The following is a 16,860-nucleotide window of genomic DNA, read 5'->3' as shown; positions in this document are numbered from 1 at the left end:
GACACAGCATCAATGGTGCCTCCGATTTGAAGGGCTGCTAGACGACATGGGCCTGGGTGGTGCAGCCCTCCACTCTGCCTGAACCTGCACTCCTGTAGCACTTGTTAGACACTATCTACTCACTCTAGGATTGGGGGGCTTTTACTGAGGCTTGGTGAGGACATCAGTGACATGGAGAGAGGCCCTGAAAGGGCTGCATGTCTGCCTGCTCCCGGCGTGGCACACATTGGTGTATGGAGCCATGGTGTTGAGGAAAGAACCAGTGGATGGTTGCATTCCTCCTCTCTCTCCCGATCACAGACCTGACCCTGGGGAACTTGTGGCCTGCACTGCTGGGCAAGGACTGGACTGAACCTGGCCCGTGGTGAGAACAGGATCCCACAAGTAGCGCTACCTGCATGGGTACTACAGAGGCAACCAGTGTGTGTGAGGGTGTGTGTGAGGGTGTGTGTGGCCGATTGGACTGTTCACTGCTAAATAGCCAGGTGGAATTCTCGCCTGATACCTGCTGAGGAATCCTGATCCCTGCGCTTTAGGAGCGGTTGCTAGACTCTGTGGCCCTGATGACGTAGGATTGCCGAGGTGAGTGCTGGGCCCGGCTAGGCTTGGTGTGATATTAGGACACTGTCTTGGACCTGATTGAACATCACGGACTGCTGGCCCCCACTCCCTCTCATCTGTGTACTCCTTGCCACCCCATTGACTATTAACCATTAATCCCACAAGCCCAGCAGGTGCCAGGGCACAACTGCACATTGGGGCTCACTCTGCAAGTCCAGCAAACATTGAGTCTCCCTAGCCACCATGCAGAACTGGGCCCACCTTAAAATAGAGGCTTTGCCTCATCCTTCTCTGCCCTGAGAGAATACTGTGGCAGCTATTGGTGCCTGTCATTGTGGTGCCTGAAGTTTAACCTATGCCCCCTCTTCCCCCCTAACCAGCAGGACCCTCCATACTGGGGAATCTCCATACGGCGAGATAGTGGGGGCTCTTCTGACATCTGTCTCCTGGCTGCAGGCCTAATGTACCTCTGATCGTACATACTCACAACATCCTCCTGCAGTTCAGGATCACGTTAATTTGGTTGTGGCCTAATGGCGAAGTTGATTCCTCTAACTGAAGCACACCTGCTGGATTGGCTCACAGTTTGGACCTAGAAAAGCCTTAAAGTGGTTTCATTGGGGTTCAACTTTATCTTTGTGCATCACAACTAAGCAGTGGTACAGCAGTCCCCCAGACCATGCATGTCTTGAGTCTGACCTCCTTGGCCCTCATGTAGTGACCAGTAAATGTCTCCCTGCTGCGATATGCTATTAATCCCTTGCCCTGTCTGAAACCATGGAGGCCTCACTTGATGATTGCTTCTTCCCAGGGAATGCTTTATATCTTCAGCGCACAGAGATGGGGGAATGCTACCCTGTGTAATTGGGTCCTGCAGCGGTGTGTTCCCCACAGGTGTGGAACAAGTAGCAGTGACACCCACTAACCTCCTCATTGCTTGTCACGGCAAGCTGCACCACACCACAACACAGCATGATGGTGAAGCCAGAGGCCACCAAACCCTTGTTGCAGGAAAACGCAGACTAAGGGGGTCATTCCAACTTCGGCGGGCGGCGGAGGCTGCCCGCCAAAGTTCCCCCGCCAGAAGACCGTACCGCGGTCAAATGACCGCCGCGGTCATTCTGACTTTCCCGCTGGGCGGGCGAGCGACTGCCAAAAGGCCACCCGCCCGCCCAGCGGGAAAGACCCAGCAACGATGAAGCCGGCTCCGAATGGAGCCGGCGGAGTTGCTGGTGTGCGACGGGTGCAGTGGCACCCGTCGCGATTTTCAGTGTCTGCTAGGCAGACACTGAAAATCTTAATGGGGCCCCTGCAGTGCCCATGCCAGTGGCATGGGCACTGCAGGGGCCCCCAGGGGCCCCACGACACCCGTTCCCGCCAGCCTCTTCCTGGCGGTGTAAACCGCCAGGAACAGCCTGGCGGGAAGGGGGTCGGAATCCCCATGGCGGCGCTGCTTGCAGCGCCGCCGTGGAGGATTTCCTGGGGCAGGGGAAAACCGGCGGGAAACCGCCGGTTTCCCTTTTCTGACCGCGGCTTTACCGCCGCGGTCAGAATTGCCCCTGAAGCACCGCCAGCCTGTTGGCGGTGCTTCCTCCGTCCCCGGCCCTGGCGGTCCATGACCGCCAGGGTCGGAATGAGGCCCTAAATGCCGTCTCCTGCTCCTATGGACTGCACTGTGGCTGCTTAACACCATCTGGAAGCCACCCTCTGAACACACTCCTCCCAGTTCGAGAAAGTCCTAGAGGGGATCCTGGACACCAAAACATCTCTGGAAGCCAAGATCGATACTGCTTCCCTTGATGTTAACTTGCTGCGGGCTGACCATTGTAAGTTGAGTGACAGGGTGGAGGAATCTAAATCCTCCCTCATTTCCATGAGACCTACTGTCCAAGAACTCCAGGAAAAACTAAAACTCCTGAGTGCAGAGGTAGCTACTTACAGAGCTGAGAATGCCAAAGGGCGCCCTAGGCTCAACAATATCTGCTCCCTGGGCTTCCCTGAGCATTCTAAAGGCCCGAGTGCAGAACTCTTCATTGAGAAATAGTTGATGGATACAGTGCTAGCTGATAATGTACCCAAATTATTCATGAATGATAGGGCGCATGAACACCTGGCAAATCTTCTCCCCTAGGCCCCCACTATGGCCAATTATCACCCATCTCCTTAACTTTCAGGACCGAGCACAGGGCCAATGGAGGTATAAGGGTGCTTCCATCACTGTGTATCCAGACTTCACAGTGGAGATTCAGCACCAGCGAGCATTCTACACCAAAGTCAAACAGCGCTTCGATACAAGAACATCTGGTATGCTTTTCTATTCCCTGCACAAATCTGAGTTGTGGATGGTGAAACATCCTATGTGTTCTCCACAGCAGAGGATAAATTGATTTGGTTGCAAGCCAAAGCCATGGCCCATCCCACCGTGGAAGAATCCAATGCTAATGACTGGCTGGCACCCTGCTCCCGCTGCCATTGGTGAAAATGGACAAGAGCTAAACCAGCCAAAGTATAAGCAGCAGAAGAACAGGGCAGAGCATTGCTGGAGGCCACTCAGTACAGTACGGATTTCTTTACAGTGCTTCGAGATGCACACCTCTCAGAATCCGGTTCTGACATAGGGGACTCTAGAACCTCATCTACAGATCTAAACAGGGGCCTGTTGTAGTTTAGCAGCGATTAGATTAAGCATTAGCAGAAGACATCTTGTATTTAGTAACTATTGTAAACATTTCGCGGAATTCATTTTGTATTCATGGCAGCCATTTTTTCTGCCACATGCTGCCATGTGCTCACCATATGCTCTGTCCTACCTTTCTGTTAACTACTCTTGAAATCTGCCTAGTGACAAGTTATATTTAGCATCTCCCACTTTCGCACATGCTCAGTAAGGTCTGCAGCTGTTAGTCCTTGAAAACTGTTAGCTCCTCCTACCTGTCGACTGTGCCTTTTCCACATGACCTTACATGTGTACAAGTCTTGCTTCTATAACTGTACCACCTCCTTTTAGCCCCTGCGTGGGTATAAAAGGACCATGCTCTCTCAGTTCAGTGTGCTACTTCAAACATTACCGAAGGGTGCTGTTTGAACTGTAGTACCACCTCATGAGGTTAATAAACTTTGTCTTTTATTTCAATTTATGTGCCAACTTCTTCCTACATGGTCTGAGGGCTTTGTGCAGAGAAAGGTGAACCCCTTGCACTAGTAGGCCTTGCTGAGGCTTACTTCAACCGGCCCAGAGGTTACATTATGCACTCCTGATGAGTTATGAGGAGCAGTCATCAAACTATTTGAAAACACCACTTTCTGATAATGGTCCTACTTGAGCACGCAAACTCTCCTAACTGTGTATTACCTAAAGCATGAAATGATCCTGGTGTGACCAAGAGAACATTATGACGCAGTTGGCTAATGCCCACTGGGAACTGCAATCGTCCTACACTGCAGGTAAAATGGGTTCAGGTGTGTGCTGCCAGATGTCCCTGCACTGCCGAGGCACATGGGCTCTTCATAGGTAAAATGTTGATTTTCTTACTGGGCTGGATGTGGAACTATTTGCTTCCGTGCCCCACTAAGAGACTTCCACACGGACACCATTTGCCCCTTTTATTGTCTGTTTTGTGCATGGTTATTGTTCTGGGGTGCTTGGCAGAAAGCTCAAATGTCACCTGACCTAGGGGGAGTTATTTGGCACTGTTATGCTTGCATTTTACATTTGTTTATGTGAAGCCTTGGTATTCTAATAGAGAAAAGGGAGGGAGAAACATCCATTATATTTTCATACTCTTCATTGAGGGTGGGGGGCATTTTGGGTGTTTTGTTCATCGTTTGGCACGTGCAACCTCATTAAACACCATAAGAGCACACATCAACAGCACTACCCCACATTACAATGTAATGACCTGGCACATGCGAGGCATGACGACTCTTAACAAAAACTACCAAATCTGCACACATCTCAAGCACCACCACGTGCATATCGCTATACTACATGAAACTCACTTCCCAAAACAGAGCTTTGACCAAATATACGGCACATCCTCATTGGCATTCACCTGTGGAGTGCTGATTCGGATTGCGCCGGCGTCCCCTATGTAATGGAACGATGCAAAGTGGATGTATAAGGTAGATATGTAGTGTTGGAGAGACAACTGGATGGTTCACCCCTGACACTGGTAGGGATCTACGCACCTAACCACAATCCAGAACAATGTTTTGATATGCTAATTTCTGCACTTTTCTGCAATCCAGCAACGCCATGCATGTGGGGCAATGACTTTAACTGTGTACTAGATATACACTGTGATTACTCTACTCCCCGTTACTGGGCATGGCGAGCAGAAGAGTGCCATGCTATTTCTGTACTTGGTTCACAAATCGGGGCATACATGACTTGTGGCACTTTGGCCACTCTGTGAACTGCAAGATTTTCTTTTACTCTCCGGTCCATGATCTCCATACCAGGATTGATTTGATACTAGTTAGTGCCCACTTGGGACAACTGACTGTCCGATTGGAGTACCTGGCCCACACCCTTTCTGATCACTGCCCATTACAGATAATACTCAAATGGGGAAGACCATGCCCATGTATTCCCATGTGGCACCTACAGGCCAAGGTGTTCTTTGACTCCCAGTTTCAAGACAAGCTTTCTATGTGTATTGCACAATGCTTTGATCACAACAAGGAATCTACCACCCTTCTCACTACAGAGTGGGATGCCCACCAAGTAGTGGTGAGGGGTCACTGCATGGCGGCTACCTGGGAAGTGAGATGCATGTTGTCTGATGGATTGATGTCACTGGATAGGGAGCTGCGTCCCTTGGAACAGGCAGTGGTGGCTCAGATGTTCAAGCCTGAACATCTCCGGCATCTCCGAAGGAAAAACAGGGAGAGTGAGGCACGGTTGTGTAGACATGATTATAAGAACCAATTGGCTAGGCAGCATGACAAGGGCAATCACTTGAGTAGGTTATTGGCATGGCTTGTCCAGGAAGACTGCCAATGCATCCCAATTGAAGCTATGAAACAAAGTGACGCCTCCATGGCCACTATGCAAATGGCATTAATGATGCTTTCTATTAATACTATCACACTGTACGCTGCAACTCTGGCCTCTACCCCACACAGTTAGTAGACTTCATGAGAGACCTCCCTCTGCCTCATATATCCATGCTTCAAAGGGCCGAGCTTGATGAGCCCATGTGACTGGAGGAACTTAGGGCTGCTATGGACTAGATAGCTGGAACAAAACACCGGGCACAGATAGACTGCCATTTGAGTATTGCACCAGATTTTCCATGCTCCTCACTCAGCCCTTGTTGGAGGTGCTCAATAAAGCCCAATCCTGTGGTAAACTTTCGGACTCACAGTGTGAGGCATTGACAGTAGGCCTCCGCAAACGAGAAAATGACCCACTGGATGTGCACTCTTATAGACCTTTATCCCTCCTCAATCTCAACTAAGATATTGAGTACGGTCCTGGAAAACAGGCTGCTTCAACAGATCGGTTCACTAATTCATGATGACCAGTCTGGATTTATTCCAACTCATAGCATTTACCTCAGTACTAGATGTCTTCTGCGGATCATCCACAGCGCACTTTTAGACGTGCGCAAAAAGGTTGCAGTATCCCTGGACATCAAAAAAGCTTTCGATACACTCAGCTGTGAGTTTCTGCTAATGACCCTCAGCTATGTGGGATTTGGTCCAGGGCTCCTGGGGCGGATCCGTACACTGTACTCCAATCGGTTAGCTAGAGTGAAAACGGGATTGCTGATATCAGATAGCTTCCCGATACAGAGGGGTATCAGACAGGGGTGTCCTTTCACCACTACTTTCTGCAATTTCCATGGAACCCCTCGCCTACCAACTGTCTCCTCGCAAAGCATTGGGTGATTCGGGAACTGAATGCCCACCACATCAAGTCCCTATATGCCGTTGATGGATTGATTTTTCTAAGAAATGGCCAGGCCTCATTTCTGGAACTGATGGATATCTTTTACATTTTTGGGGACATTTTCAGTCTTCGAGTGAACTGGTCAAAGTCTTGCCTGTTTCCCCTTGCACCAACTCCTCAACTCTTCAGGGTTGCTTTCTCAGAACATCAACTCTAGTGATGCTATGAGACATTCAAGTACCTGGTGATTCAAATTTATCTCTCCTATGGAGACCTTAAATCGGGCATTCTGGGCCAATCACTACATTCCATTCAGGGATCGCTTCCTTTCTGGTATTTATTACTGCTCACGCCACTGGGGTGAGTGGCAATTGTAAGATGTTCATACTCCCCAGGCTGCTATATTTCTTTGCAGCACTGCCAATAGTGATCCCCAGACTTTTCTTCCATGAACTGAATGGTCTGCTACTAGAACTCATGTGGGGAAAGAATAGTCGCCTCGTGGCCTTGACCATAACACAATGCCCGCTTTTCGATGGATGCCTGGGAGTGCCTCATTTTGAGTTATTTTATTTGGCTACACAACTGCAGTAGCCATTGAGTTGGCTTGGTGGGTCCCCCAGTGCAAAAAGAATGGCTGAACAAGCGAGATTAGGTACGACCAGAGTGTACAACTGGTTGTCTGACTGTTCATGTCCCCCATTGAAGCAATTCATTTTGATGATGATGACTCAAGTGTGCTAGCATCAATTTGTACGTGGCAAATTCCCCACTCTACCCAATTCTCCTCTGATTCACTTAGCCCAACTACCAGGCAAACGCACTGGTTATGCACCATGATTTGGCCGCGGCTGAGCTGGAGAGCGTGAAGACTTTCTCGATGAGAAGTCTCTTATGTCCAATCAGGCATTATGGATACTTATAGCATGGTATTGGGGCACTTCTGACTTATTATGCGATCCAACCAGTGGTGAGAAACACTTGAGGGACCAGTGATGCGGAACCACTGCAATCGCCCATCCTCCATGTCCTCCTATCGGGTGCCGGATAGCTGCAAACTATTTCATTACTAGTCGAAACATTATCCACATGCACCTTAATGGACATGGAGGGAGTGCTCAATCGATGGAATACAGTCCTCTCACACCCATTAACACCAAAAGCATGGGCAGCAGTCCTTCAACAAGCAAAAGAAGTATCACACAACCCCAGATTCCATTTTACCCAACTTAATTATCTACACCATGCATATCTCTCCCCAAATGCATTAAACATACTTTCCCTACATTTACTTATGAATGCCCGTGGTACAAGTTGACGGAGGCAAGGTTCTACCACATGGTTTAGGATTACCCCCCAGTACAACACACATGGCAGGAGATTACAGCCACCACAGCTGAACTGGTAGGCCATTCGTTGACCCCCACTCCTGAATCCTGCCTCCTTGGACTCCATCCCACTGCCAAAGGGGATAAACACCTGCACAGATTTATAAACCTGGCATTTGTGTTATTCAAACGGTGGATTGCAGTGCAATGGAAGACACCTGCAACACGAGACACTATTAAGTGGCTTAACACACTATTACAATGGGCATGGGTGGATGCGATTGTATTACGCTCCCTCCAAGAAAGGGTACTGACAAGAGTGAGGGGCAGGAACTGTGACTTTTTCGTAGTAAAGATTGAAGCCAAAAAAGATCTACTAACTGACATATTGGTAGCACCATTAGACTTTGTCCCCCCCAATGGGTTATGTGCTGGCAGCGCCCTGCTGCAAGAGGAGTATTTGGGACCCCAGGAAGCGTGCCTGCCCCAAATTGCTGTTTTCGCCACTGGTCCTAACATTAGACTAACATGTGTCACCAACCCACTTTATTTCCATCCCCCACCTTCCAATACCGCTCGACATCCAACCACTCCCCATTCCCATTTTGCAAGACTATGGCCCTCATTATGACATTTGCGGTAAATTCCGAATACCGCCACAGTGACTGCTGCCAACATACCATCACGGAGGCAAACATCCGTCCGCCAGAAAACGGCCACAACCACAAATCCGCCAGACCCACTGAACGTGATAAACTGTCAGAACTACCACCCATACCGTTATGCCATCGAAACAACGCCCTCCAAATAATGACCCATGAATCACCACAGCGGGTATTCAACAGCGGTAAACCATTGGAGGTGCACACTGCCGTGGTGGATATGGCCAACCTAAATCAAAACAAGACAATATTGGCTAGAATCAAAAACTCACACCTGACACAAATATGCACACACCACACACTCACCAACAACACTTTAAAACACACACCCACATCACCCACAAACCTTTGCAAACATGAGAAGACTGCTACACTGTGCCACGGCAATTCCAGAGAGAACGGCACACATACCAGAACTACCCATTCATCTGTCACACACCACACACCCCACCATTTCACTCATCACCCTCTGCACAACACACACACCACACAACACCCCCAGTTCACTGATGAGGAGTTGCGGGTAATGGTGGAGGAAATAGTCAGGGTAGAGCCACAGCATTTGGAGCACAGGTACAGCAGGTACAGCAGAGCTCCATTGCCAGAAAGATGGAGCTGTGGTGGAGAATCATGGGCAGGGTGAACGCCATGGGACAACATCCATGCACAAGGGACGACATAAGGAAGAGGTGGAACAAACTATGGAGGAAGGTGCGTTCTATTGCAACAAGGCACCATCTCGCCATCAGGAAGACTGGCGGTGGATCCCCACCTCCTCCCCACAGCTGACAGCATGGGAGGAGCAAGTCTTGGCAATACTGCATCCTGAGGGCCTCACTGGAGTAGCCAGGGGACTGGACACTGGTGAGTCACCATTTACAACCTATCATCCCCCATACCTGCATGCCATCTCGACCCCTCACCCTGACTCCCTTCACCCCATTCCATCCCACACAGTGCACCACCCCAATCAACAAACCTAAATGCCAAGCCCTGCATGCCTTACCCACTGCATGCACATCCCTTCCAGCTCTGCATGCACACCCACCATTAATGCATGCACAGCATGGAGAACTAACAATCCCGCAATCCATCACCACGCATTACCATAGGTGGGAGGACAACAACTTTGTCATTGGAAAAGCTAGGAATGCAGAATATGTAACAGACATGTACCATAACACAACACTTACATCCCCACAGGTGCCCCAACCAATGTCAGCGTTGAGGAGGTGCCACAGCTACCCAGTCCCCCACCAGAAGATGCCCCCATTGATGACAGCAACTCAGGAGCTCTGGAACTGGATGAACTCCCTGGCCCATTAGGGACCACAGGTCAGTCGGCTACCCCATCCCACAGCCAGTCCACCACAGAGCCCCACACCCCTCAGAATCTAACACCACAGCAGCTAGTCAATGCCCCCAGACCTCTGTCCCCAGGACTGGTCAATCAGTAGTGTGCCTACCTATACAGGGAACCGAGTCTACACCACACAGGCAAGACAAAGAGAGTCCTGGTTTCAGTGGGCACACCGTTCAGGGGATAGAGGCACAGTGGGCCGGGGACAGTCGGAGGGCAGCTGTGTGCCAGGGGGAGGACAGGCCCAGGGAACCGACTGCCCAGGAGGCACTCACAAATGTCCTCAGGCATACCAAAAATCCCAGGGCAGGATGGGTCAGGTGCTCAACATCATGCAGAAGAACCAGCCGCTGCAGTGGGAACACCACCAGGAGTTCATGCAACAATTGCCTCCATGGCCTCCATTGGAGGGGTGCTGTGTGACATGGCCAGCATCATGCAGGAGTACACAGCACACCAGCAGGCCCCTACCACTAGCGAGTTTACTGACTAGCCCTCCACATCTGCTGCAGCTAGTTGACAGGAGGCCCTGCCACAGGACCCACAGGCCACCAACACTCCTCCTCCTGCAGAAAGTGAACCACCCTGCAAGTGTTCCCTGTGACCCAATCAGACACCAGAGGCAGTTGCCAAGACCAAGGCCATCATCAGGAAATGAGCCCCTCCAAAATGTTTCTCTTGTGTTCCACTGTGTCACCATGTCTACTTTGGACTGCCATTGCTCCCCTTCCTATGGCCCGTTGGACACTGGACCTGTGCAACAAACAGACTGGCCCACTATACTGGACTTTTCCCAACCATCACCCCACTCTATTGCACTTTGCATTGTATGCCTGATTTATTAATAAACACCCTTGGACACAACCTGATTAATAGTGCGTTATCTGAAGGAAATGTACAATGTATTGAACTGTATTGAACTGCATGATCCTGTACAACTGTCCTGTAATATGTTGATCCATCCTACATATGTGTCTTAGCAGTCTGTACACATCACAGCATTACACTGTTGTAATCACATCAACATCTGCAATAAGGGAAGGCAAAGGTGACAGTCATTTGGGATGCAAAGGTAATGACTGGCATTATGCTGCAGCCACACAGCACAACACTTAAATGGATAAATGTTTAGTTCAACAGTCTTACCTGAGTGTCATTGGAAGTACTGTTGTATTATATGTGTTCTGTTGTCCACATCCTCCTCCTCCTCACTGTCCTCACTGTCCACTGCTGCCACATGTGCATTGTCACCCCCTCCTCCTGCAGATAGGGCACATGGTGCCTGAGGGCCAAATGGTGCACCATGCAGCACACAACAACAATCTTGCAGACCTTCTCACAGAGTAGCAGAGGGATCCACCTGTCAGATGGAGGCACCTGAACCTGGCCTTCAGGAGACCGAAGGTCCTTTCAACAATCCTCCTGGTACGCCCATGAGCATCATTGTACCTATTCTCAGCCCCTGTTCTCAGATTCCTAACAGGGGTCAACAGGACAGGTTTGGGTAGCCTAAGTCATCTGGAAGAAGTGAGGGACACACAGCCTTGCACAATAGCATGGGGTATGACTCGTGAAGGCATACACTGACATACATTAGGTGGGGACTCAAGCTCATCTGTAAGCCACACTCTGTGCTTCTGTAGTTGTGTCATCAGCTGTGGAACGCTGCTATTCCTCAGGACAAAGGCATCATGCACCGACCCAGTATACTTGGCAGTGACGTGCATGATGTAATGGTCAGCAAGGCACACCATCTGGACATTGAGTGAGTTGAAACTCTTCCTATTTCTGTACACCTGTTCATTGGCCCTTGGGGGAGCTAAGGAAATATGGGTCCCATCAATGGCCCCAATCACATGTGGTATGTGTCTCATCACATAGAATCCATCTTTCACAGTGGGCAATTCATCTACCTGGGGGAATGCGACATAGCTGCACATATGTTTAAGCAAGGCAGCCAAAACCCTTGTAAGCACAAGAGAGAACATTGGTTGTGACATTTCTGCAGCCAAGCCCATTGTCACCCAGAAAGAGCTGTTGTCAGGAAATGGAGCACAGATAGTATCTGCACAAGAGGGGGTATTACTGTGGTGCAATAGAAAGCAGGTATAAGATCAGGCTCCAATTGTGCACACAGCTCTGTGATTGTGGCCCTGTCCAGACGATAGATGAGTATGATGTGCCGGTCCGCCAATATAGCCACATCCACAAGGGGTCTGTACACGGGTGCTTGCCTCCTCCTCCTATTCTTCCACAGTGGTTGGTACCTAAGGGACCCAAAAGTAAGAAGGGAGTGACGACTGAAACTATGGACACAACATCAGAGTACACAGAACATGTTTGTATGTTGGACACTGGAATTGTCTAGGTGTGTACAGTAGACAACGTTTACATCAATTCATGTGTACTTGTAGTAGAAAATAGCAACCACCTGTCCTGTATGCAGGGACAGGTGGAAGAGACCTCACTCTGCCGGCGTTAGGCTTCATGGCGGGAGGCGGTCTGCACCACCGTGCAATTCCTCATTGGCTAACATGGGGTTCTATGGAATACAGAAACCAATGATGATCAACACCTTCGGTGACGGTGTTCACCGCCGCGGAAGTGACTTCCATTTTCTTCAAACTACTTCACTTGAGTCCTGACTTTCCACTGGACTACATCTGCACTGTGTGTTCTGCTGTGACCTGTGTCTGGTACCTGTCATGGCCTGTGCTACAGGGAAAAAGGGTCCCAGCCTTCACGTCGGAGGAGTTGAAGAGGCTCTTGGATGGGGTCCTACCCCTGTATGGGCAGTTGTATGGACCTCCAGACCAACAGGTGAGTACATCATGGGTACTTTGTAGGCAACATGGCTGCATGTAGATGTGTGTGTGTGCTGACAGTGTGTCATTTGGGGGGGTATGGCTGGTGGTGTTAAATCAAAGGTACGGGTCATGTGTGTGCTTGATGAGGGACAAATGCAGCATGTTGGCCATATGTGTGACAGGCTGGATTGTATAGTTCATGGTGTCTGTGTTTCCTCTGCAGGTCAGCCCCCATCAGAAGAAGGGGTTATGGCGTGCCATCGCCAAGGGTGTTCCGACCCTAGTGGTCCATAGCCGCAGAGCACCCACTGCAGGAAATGGTGGGAGGACCTGAGACACTGTGCCTCGAAGCCCGCAGAGGCCCAGCTGGGAACAGCCTCCTAATGAGGGAGGGGTGCCCATTGGAACCTGACCCCCCTAATGGCCTGCATACTTGTGGTGGCCTATCCAGAGCTGGATGGGCGCTTGAGGGTATCACAGCAGCCACAACAGGGTGAGTAGAATGTGTGTGCCAACCATCATTTGTTGCCTGGCGTGGGATTTGGGTGCAGGGTTCTAGCCAGTGGATGCCCCAATATGCCAGTTTAGACATTGCTGCATAGACCAGCTTAGGTATTTTGGGTGTAATTAATATTTTTGATGGTTAGGTAGCTTTCCATGGCAGATGGGGCTTAACTGGTCCCAGTAAGTGTGCAGATGGCAGTGTTTGGCTCCTACCTGCTGTTGTAACTAGCCAACGGTATGCCAGTGTGGTCTATACTGCCCTTTCTCAGTCCCAGTGAGTGATAGTGATGTGTATGCCATCTGTGCTGTTGGTGCTGTGATTGACCCTGTGCTCCCTTTCTATCTCCCCCCTCTCCTTTTGTCATCCTGTCCATCTGTGCATTAGCATCATCTGGTGAAAGAGCTGGGGCAGCAGTGAGTGAGGGAGCTGCAGCCCACGGGACCCAGGAGGCAGAGTCCACCAACGCCGAGGGGACCAGTGGGACGGAGGGTGAGGAGAGCACCATGGAGGAGACAGGAGCTGATACAACTGACAACTGACTCTGATTCCTCCTCTGATGGGAGCTCCCTGGGGGGTGGTGGACCCCTCTGGGACCATCCCAGCTACAGGATATTCCGCCACCCTGTACCAGCACCCCCCTCCCAGTAGCCCCCCACTGAGTTGCCCGTGCCCGCTCACCAAACAACAGACAAGACTCGGACAGACAAACACAGGCAGCACACTTCAGTCCACAAGCACACACACAGCCAATACACAGATGCACACACATCAGCTACTGCCTCCACTGTCTCCTCCTCTTCCTCCTCCCTCACAGTCACATCAGCACTCACACCTGCATGCACAGCATCAAGAGTACCAGAACCTACCACCTGCACAGCCTTGCCCACATTCACCACAATAGCAGACCCGCAGACATGCACCCCACCCACCACATGCACAGCCACCTCTACCACCATGTCCTCACGCAGCACACCCACCTCACTTGCAGACACCACCCAACATCCATCCACACATCCTGTTTGACCTCTTCCACAATGTCTGCCCTCCCAAGACACACAAAAGCTCACACTCAGACCCCCAAAAGCCATCCACCTTACACATGCTCACTGCCCATGCACCTGCACACAAGTCCAGCACACCTCCTCCTACAACCACTCCCTCTACCTCCACTCCCATTCCTCCTCCCACAGCCTGCCCTACAGGTCATAAGAAGCTTTTAGTTTCCCACCTTGACCACTTCTGTCACCCTCCCCCGTCCTGCCTTAAGAGCAAAGTCCCACTCCCTCAGGCCAGTACCTCCAGCACCAAATCGAGCACTGTTCCACCCCCCAAGACTTCAGCTGCCTACTAAGGGGCACATGAGTGGCGCTCCAGGCCCCTGCCTCAAGCTGCTCCTCCCCTCCTAAACCCAAACTCAAGGACCCCCGTCCCAAAAAGAAACCCTCAACCCCCGCTCCCTGAGGTGTCTGCCTGTTTCCGACATGATACCCCTGCACAGTGGAGTCCTGATGTTGTCAGGAGTCAAGTTGGGCCTTGGACTTTGCCCTGTCAGCATTTTCAGACTTTGGACTGGCCAAGGCCCTGCCTGTAAATATGTATTTCTGTTTTATTTGGATTTGGGCTATTCATCCAACAGTACAATGGTTGGAACAGAGGTATGTATCCTAGCTTTCTTTGCTCCTGGGTTCTTTTACTGGTGATTTACTCCACAGATAGTTCTAGGTGTGTGGTGTGTGTGTATGGTGTGTGTTGTGCATGTGTGTGTCACTTTCCTCTTCCTCCCTCCCTCCCTAGTGTGCTAGGCGGCTGTACTCACCGTTGTCGTCTTCGTTGATGTTGGTGCTCCTAGACGGCCATAGCATGGTACAGCATCGGGAAGACTACCCAATGAGCTAAGGGTAGGTAACAATTCAGGTCAAGTTTAGTGTTTGAGCTAGGATAGATAAATGGTAGTGTAAGAATAAGGATTAGAATTAAGACTGGGGTCAAAGTTAGGAAGAAGTTCAGGTCTTGTTCACAACTAGGTTTAAGGTAGGGGTTAAAGTTATGCAAGAGTTAAGTTAAAAATTGGGTAAATATTAGGGTAAAGTTTGGATACATTATAGAAACAGTAATTGGATAACTTAAGATTTAGTTAAGAAATAGGGTTAAGGTTAGAAGTAAAGGTACAGTTAGATTGAGAGTTTGAGTGAGACTTAGCATTTGAACTAAGACCGTAAAGTAATTATTACAGTTTTATTATACGTTATTTGTAGGTAATATTTTAAAAGCCACTGCAAAAATAATTTCAACTGAAGGTTCGGGAGCCAGCATCATTGAAAGATAAACACGTTTTCAATAGAAAGGTATCATCCAATTAGTAGTCTTCAGTCAAATTGCTGTTTCTGTGCAAGTGATAGCAAAATCTGACTCCATTTTCAAAGTTATAAATTTTCTGAAATATTAGGACTGTCAAATTTACTGAGATGGAATTAAATGAATCAGTTGTGGAACGTACTCCTATCTCCAGAACAGGCAGCAAAAGTGCATGCGTAATGCTTAGTCCCTATTATTGTGTCATATCATTTAATCAAGTCTGTGCGTCGGACAGCAGGGAGCCATCCAACACTGCAGTGCTCATGTGCATCGGACAGCTCCCGGCCATCCGTACACATGGCACTGAAACTCCCTCTGGTGCCCTAAACAGCCTCCGGAGCTGGGGAATAGCTTCCCCAGCTCTTGAGGCTGTTTTGAGCTTTCAGTGAAATGATGATCAGCGCATGGCACGCTGACATCATTTCTATGAAAATGAAAATGAAATGAACCATTTGGCTCATTTCAATTTCACTGCCTCAGTGCTCAGGGGGCTATTTCAGCCCCCCATGCACTGAGGCAGACTGGAGACTCATCATTGGAAAGGGGAGATACTCCTCTTTCCAATGGCCCCCCTCCCTAGTGGATCACTGCTTGGGGTTCACCACGGGAAGGCAATCCCCAAGTAGGGATCCACCCACTAAACCCCAGGGAGGGAGGAGTGGCCCCTTGGCCAAGGGTTTTTGCTCCACCCTTAAGCTTATGGCCAAAATCCCCAGGGGGGCAGAAAGCCCACTAGGCACCAGGGACATTTTGTATACATCTAGGGGTGGGGGCAGCCTCGAATGGGCATTGCAATGTCTCCACCACTCCCCTGAAAAAAACAGCACAGTCTTTATGGCCCCCTGGGGGCAGACGGGGGTAGCCTTCAATCTACCCACTAGGGCTGCAGGGCACCAAGGAGTTTTTTCATTTATCTAGGAATGGGGGATGCCCAGAATGGGCCTTGCAATGCCCCCACCACCACCCCTATCCAAATAAAATATCAGCACAGTCTTCCTGCCCCCCCCCACCTCTGGGGAGCAGATGGGAGCAATATTCCCCACTCTACTCCTCCCCAGGCCGAATGCCCACTAGGCACCAGAGATTTTATTTATTCATATAGGGCTGTAGGTTGCCCAGAATGGGCATTGCAATGCCCCACCCCTCCCCCTTCAAAAAATCAGCACATTCTTTCTGCCACCTGATGGGGGCAATATGCCCCTATCTGCCTCTCCCCAGGGAAGTTAAAAAGCCCACTAGGAACCAGCGATTTTATTTTTGGTAATGTAGGGGTAGGGGCTACCCAGAATGGGCTTAACAATGCTGCCACCTACCAAAATAAATGGGCACACTCTTTCTGCCTTGCCCTGGGGGACAGATGGGGATCATTACCCCTGATCTACCCCG

Source organism: Pleurodeles waltl, chromosome 3_1 (genome assembly GCF_031143425.1).
Source record: "Pleurodeles waltl isolate 20211129_DDA chromosome 3_1, aPleWal1.hap1.20221129, whole genome shotgun sequence".
Lineage (NCBI taxonomy): Eukaryota > Metazoa > Chordata > Amphibia > Caudata > Salamandridae > Pleurodeles > Pleurodeles waltl.
This window is presented reverse-complemented; position numbering follows the sequence as displayed.